Genomic DNA, 6,701 nt, shown 5'->3' with positions numbered 1-6,701 from the left:
CCGCGGCCTCCGCAGGAGCATGCTGCCTGAGCGCGCCCCGCCCAGACCCCCTTACCCAGCCCCCCCGCCGCTGCGCCCGCCGCGCGCCCGGAGGCGAACTAGGCCTCCCTCACAGGGCAAAAGGAACGAGCCCGGGAAGGCGCGGCGGCCTGACGCCGAGTGCCCCTAACTGGCCGACCCCGAACTCGTCTCACGATCTAACAGGCTTTTCATCTCTCTTTGCAGCAACCGCTGAGGAAGAGTCCCCTTTGCGGAGAGAGTCGGTCATGGCACAGCCGCGGGGATGGCCCCGCAACCGCTGCAAGCGGCGTTCGTAGGCTCGGGCCGCGAACCTGACGGGCCGACGGCCCCTCAGCCCCGTTGGCCTCCTGCCTCCTTGGCGTCCTCAAGCCGGCGCCAGGGCTCGTAGTGTAGAGGGCCTGGGAAGCAGAGAGGTGGGCGGCTCAGTCACAGCAGCAGGTAAGGTCCCAGGCGTTCCGCGTCCGCCACATGCACGGCTCGCCTACAACCTACCCCCTTCGCGGCCGCCCGGGCCCTGATTGGAGGCGGCCCGGACTCCTCGGTGCTGATTGGCGCTACCAAGGACTCGTCACTTCTCCTTCCCGCCCCTTCGCGCAGCGTGCCGGGCCCCTGGCTAGCAAGGTAGGTGGCGCACCAGAGAGCTAGTCAAGGGCGCCTCAGAGATTGACCCGTAGACCCTGCCGCCGCCGCCGCCATATTCCGGCCACCCGACCCCACCCCGCGGAGGGGTGCGACCAAGTGCCAGTTAGGTTCCTGCGCGGTGCTCAATTGGTCTGAGAGACGGGGGAGCCTCGCCCCTTTCAGTAATTTGAGTGTAGGGTGATGGGGTCTCGGCATTTCCTCTGCGGGGTGCTGGGGGTGTCCAGGTTGGGGGGGAGGGCGGGGGCGGGACGGTGTAGACGCCTTTGGTGAATGGAGACCCTGCTGAGGCCTAGAAGTAGCTGCAGTCAAAACCTTCGATCTCTCCAGCCGGCTCTCCCACAAGCGCCTTAATAACCAGGGTACCGAGACGGTCTCCGAGGATCGGAGTCTTAGCACTCATCTCTCCGCGAACCCCACGTCGCTAGAGTGGGCAGTTGTGGCATCCTTATAGCCCAGGACACTCCAGAGAGCTGCGTGGGCAGGTGGCCTGTCGCAGGCTGGAAATGCGTGAGCCTCTCAGTAAAAGGGCAGCAGAATGGAGTTACTTAGGGCAGATGCCCCAGTTCGGCTAGTAGCTGTCCCGCTCCTTTTGACTCAAAGGTGCCGGCGTGAGAAGGTAAACAGGTTTCCTGAAAGCTACTTTTCACCTCCCATGAGCACCCTGACTAAACGATCTCGAAGGACATTAAATTATTATTCTGTACCCAATCTCGTTAAAATGAAACCGTTGGATGTCCAGTAGGAAAACCTTACACTAAATTGTTTCCTTAATTTTTTACACTTATATTAAGTACCTTACGGACAAGAAAAAGTCTCATAAAAGGACGTCTTGATAAAAAAAAGTAGTTGTGCTCATTCCAAGACAGTGCATTTAGAAATTTTACCCTTACTGTAGCCATTTGAGCAATTGCAGATGTTCTTAATAAACAGTGGTTCTCCAAAAAGATTAAAAAATCAAGCTTTACTAGAAGCTGAAATTTAGATCTGTCCAGGCTGTCTGATTTTACTCTGGGGATTCCTATTGATATTTATTTTTCCCTTGAAAGTAAGTAAGGAGAAGGGGTATATAACAGAAAATAGTATTTGAAGCTTTGTTGAGTCAGGCTTTTCTCAGTGATGGCCAGAAGGGAAGTAGGGGAAGAGAGGTTGAACTTTCCTTCTGTCTTGCTTCCCTTGAGTAAAAGCTTAGTACTTCTACTGGTTTGGGGTTTTTTGTGTTTTTTTTTTCCCCTGTTTTTATCAAAATGTATTCTCAGGAACTCCTCTAATCTGGCCATTTTTCTCCATCTCTACTGCCTTTTTTCCTTCAGTACATAAACGCAAGTCCATCTTCAAAAAAGCTTTGAAAAAAAGGACTCCTCCTCTTTCCAGATACCACCTAGCTTTCTTTCTTTACACAGCTATGATTTTGTTTTTTAAAAGGATGGCATAAATAAGCTTGCTGTCTCCATTTCTGTACCCACTTATCAATTCTTCCTCTTTAGAATTTTATAAATCAGTTTCTTCTACACCATTCTCTCTTCCACTTTTTTGTTTAGGCCCTAACAATATTCTGTAGCCTGATCTCCCTTCCAATCTATTATCAACAAACTGTTTTTGCTTGTGTATCTCCAGAACAAGTTGAAAAACTTTATTCCCTTTGTATATTTTCAAATTGACCCAAAATTCCTCATCATGAGCTTGTCCTCTGTAAGCTAGGTTCTGCCTTTCAGACCCACCGAAATAAAAAGTTGAATAGGCCCAGCAATAATTCATTAGTAAGACGGAAGTAGTACATCCAGAATTGGGTATGAACAGGATCGGGGCACAAGTAAGCTATACCAGCAGGTGGCCTAGACATCCATATTATCTACCATTTGTGGACCAGTGCCTCTCCATCAGCCCATACGTATGGCTGCATAGGAAGTGGGGTCCCTTTATGACCAGCTGACAAAGGACGAAAAACAAAACTTGATTTGCAGATAGGTCAGAATGGTATGTGGGTACAAGCAGAAAATGAACTGTGGCTGTACTGTAGCCCCACCCTGAAATGATCTTGAAAGACAGTGGCCAGAGAAATTCTCCCAATGGATAAATCCTCTCAATGGCACACCTGGCCATTCATGTTGTGTGGAAGGAAATGTAGCCATAGTTAGAATATATATGGACTGGCAGTTGGCTTGGCTGGTTGCCTGAGGACGTAGCAGGAGAAAGATTAGAAAGATGAAGGATTAGAAGGTCTGGGAGAGAGGTATGTATGTGGATGGACTATGTGAGTGGACATGAAGTGTGCAGATGCCCACCCGAGAGTATCTACCATGAAAGAGGCACTAAACAACAAGTAGAAAGAATGACTTACCAGTTGATGTCAGATGTTATCAGCCACCTCAGTACCAGCACAATGGGCATGTGAATGGCGTAGCCACGGTAGCAGGGATGGGAGTAATACATGGACCCAAGAGCATGGGTTCCCACTCCAAAGGCTGATGCCACTGCTGAATGCCCAGACTTGCAGCAATGAATACAATGCTGAGCCCCCCAAATGGCAGTATTCCTCAAGGAGAGCAACCAAGTGCTTGACAACATTGGATACTTTCCATCCTGGAAATGGTATCAATTTATTTTGACTAGAATTACTACATTCTGGGTGTGGTTTGCTGCTTCTGCCTGTGGGGCCTCAGTCAGCACCAGTATCTTCAGTGTTGACTGAGTGACCCATAAACATAGTATCCCACATAAAAATGCAGCAGACCAAAGGACCTATTGCACAGCCTTGAAGGTGGGAGAGTGGCACATGACCATGGGATCCACTGGCCTTATCACATTCTGTACCATCCAGATGCCAGCATGAACAGAGAGAAGGAATGGCCAGTTGAAGGCATAGCTGAGGTTCCAGCACAGAGATGGTACCAACTAAGGATGGGCTACCACCTTCCATGACACAGTGTACGTTCTGTCAACAGTCAATATGGTGCTATGTGCCAATAAGAATAGATAGCTCCGTGGAGCAAGGGGTGAAAATCGGAGTGGCTTCACTTACCATTAAGCCCAGCAATTCCATTGGGTATTTCTGTCACTGCAACTCTGAGCTTTGAGGGTTTTGAAGTCCTGGTTCCCAAAGTGGAAGTCTTTTCATCAGGGGCTATAGCAAAAATCCCATTGCACTTTAATTTACAAGTGCCACCAGGCACTTTGAGCCCTTCATGCCAAGGGACCAGCAGGCAAGAAGCAGGATGTCACCATCTTGGCAGCAGTAATTGACCCTGATTATCAGGAAGAGCCAGGGCTGCAGTTACACAGTGGGAGCAAAGAGGAAGATGTTTTCGGCACCCAAACAGTCCAGCTGGCTGTCTCTTTGTCATACCCTTGCTCAATTTTGATAGTAAATAGGGAAGTGCAGCAGCCAAGGACTGAACAGGATATGGTGACCAGGCGCTCAGCAGAGGTGCTTCCTGAGGGTGAGAAGCACCTAAAATGGATGGTAGAGGAGGAAGATGACAACAGTTGGGGGCTCAAGACCAGCTGTAGTGGTGGGAAATGTGGCTCATCCTATTAGCCATCCGTTTTCCCCAGAAAAATCAAGCTGCTCCCAAAACTTATACAAACAAGTGGATCTGAGTAGTAGGCATTAAGGAATATTGGATACCAAGATATGCCACCCAGGTCCACCTTCAGGATTGAAGGGCTTCTTGCCCCTAGGACTTTGAGTATGCTGGGGAACAGCCCTCAATTATCAGCCCGCTTCAGGGATTGCCCTCAGGTGATAAGACTTCCTCACCCAAGGTAACACCTTCCTCTCTGGGGACAGCATGTATCCAATGACTGGCTGAAGCTAGCGTTTAAAGGCTTGGTCCCCCAACCCCAATTCAGGACAACTCGAAAGGCTGAATCAGCTTCAGAACTCTGGGGAGTCAGCTAAGGCCTTTACACCCCACCTTCTCCTTCTAACCAAAACTACTACTTCCTTCCCTTCCTCCATAGGTGTTGAACCTGAGAACACTCCCAATACCACATGCTAATCTTCATCTTTCAGTCTGCTGCCCAGGGGACCCAACCTGAAAGACCCTCTGTCATCAAGCTCAATCGAGTATGTCTGTCCAGGGAACTGGTACTGGAAGTCAGGTCATGGGCTCTCCCTGCCTGTAAAGTGCTATGGGCACTGCCTACTCCCCTCCAGTTGTCTTTCTCTGGTATCCCTTAGATGCCCTTGCCCTCTGACCTGCCCTTCCTCATGGCAAGTTCCTCATGCAGCCTCCAGGTCCTACACTGGACATCATCTCTCCGGTTTGGGGATCTGGCAGAAGTAGGAAGCACCAATTTATTGACTTAGCAGCATATGTAAAAATCATTTCTTAGGCCTTGCACCTGAGGATAGGCATTCCCCAGAGAATTAAATGGGCCCACTATAAGTTAATTAGGCTTTGATGCCCATGCCCTGATCCCTTTTCCCCAAGTACTTGGAAAGTAAGTTGTCTGAGCCTGATGCAAACCTGGACTCCCAACTGTCATGCCAAGAGGCAGCCGTAATTGCCTCCTCTTCCCTTCAAAATGGTATGTAACCCAGGGGCGCCTGGGTGGCGCAGTCGTTGAGCGTCTGCCTTCGGCTCAGGGCGTGATCCCGGCGTTCTGGGATCGAGCCCCACATCAGGCTCTTCCGCTGGGAGCCTGCTTCTTCCTCTCCCACTCCCCCTGCTTGTGTTCCCTCTCTCGCTGGCTGTCTCTCTCTCTGTCAAATAAATAAATAAAATCTTTAAAAAAAAATGGTATGTAACCCAAAGCTCTGTTCATCTATTATTCAGAACAGAAAGCGTTGACAGTATTCATCCACTTACTCATACATATGTGCAGTCGTCTCCTAGCAGGCAGTTTCCCCTAATTCACAACTTAGGAACAATTCATCTGTCTTTGTCATCAAGGATAGAGCTGTATATGAAACCGCCAGGCCAAAGACACCTCACGTTAGCTCTTCCAGAACCAGATCAAAATCCCTTGGATAAAAGAGACTCATCCCAGTCCTTAAACAAGAGATTAATGTGAGCCTAGGGCTGCTGTTAGCCATCTTCACCACCTCTGGGGAGAGACTATCTTAGCCCATAAGCAGAACAGAGAGAGAAATAGTGTTGTGACATCATCATTTGAGCACCTGCATCCAGCCAGGTCACCTTTTCCGTTATGGAAAACAATAAATTCTATTTAATTAAGATATTTCTGTGTTAAAAGTTCTGTATCCTGCAGCTTTAAGTATTCTGACAATACCTTTACATTCCAGGACCTCGTGGGTTGGGTCCATCCACCTTATCACTCCGCTCCTGTGGGTTATCACCACTGCTCAAAACACACATTCACTGTCTTCCAAAGCCTTTCCCTCTCTTTCCTGCTTTCACACCATTGAGTACGTTATTCCCTCGTGAAAGCCTACCCATTCTTCAAGGCCCATATTAAGTCTCTCCCCCTTCATGAAGCCTTCCTGGACCATTACAGTCTCAAGGGGCATCAAGTGCCCTTATCAGGTCTCTGCCTTACAGATTTCCTCTTCCTTGACAGCTGGACTGGAAGGCCCTTGAGGGCAAAGACTGTATGTGTTAATAAATTTGCATTCTTCACAAAGCACGTTGTGTTCATTGTATTTGGTGAGTGAACACTGGATAAGAAAACACGACCCCCTGGTCCTAATGAACTTAAAATGTGAAAAACAAGACATAAAGCCTGTCAACTTAATAGCGTGTGTGTTCAAGTGGACACATGCACAGATTCCTCTCACCACTCTACTAGAGCACAGAGAAGCAAACCAGTGGGAAAGAATGAATAAGGGAGAGCCCTCCCCCTTTTAAAACAAAACCCACCCACCACCCCAAGGTTATTCCAGAAGGAAACTCCCTGCCAGTAGTGGTGGCACTAGAAATCTAGGTGAGAAAACCCCAAGAGGAAGGTAAAACCAAGGTGGAGGACTGAGTTTCAGTGTCTAGTCAGACCACACCGTGAAGGGAAGATCCTTTAAAGGGCTAGCTGCCATTTTTGCTACAGAGACAAAAAGAACAGGAAGCTTCCAAACAGGGCTG

At 48.9% G+C, this 6,701-nt stretch overlaps 1 long non-coding RNA gene across 1 annotated transcript; it reads left to right on the top strand.

Annotated features, from left to right (window-relative positions):
• The first annotated feature begins 6 nt into the window (after nucleotides 1-6).
• On the top strand, nucleotides 7-6,252 carry LOC121100997. The gene is made up of 2 exons (XR_005832832.1): nucleotides 7-3,588; nucleotides 4,624-6,252. It is a non-coding gene; the product is annotated as an uncharacterized LOC121100997 (long non-coding RNA).
• The last annotated feature ends 449 nt before the right edge of the window (nucleotides 6,253-6,701 follow it).

This window comes from Ursus maritimus, unplaced genomic scaffold (genome assembly GCF_017311325.1).
Source record: "Ursus maritimus isolate PB19 unplaced genomic scaffold, ASM1731132v1 scaffold_6, whole genome shotgun sequence".
Taxonomy (NCBI): domain Eukaryota; kingdom Metazoa; phylum Chordata; class Mammalia; order Carnivora; family Ursidae; genus Ursus; species Ursus maritimus.
The sequence above is the reverse complement of the archived record's forward strand: the minus strand, read 5'-3'. Positions and strand labels throughout refer to the sequence as shown.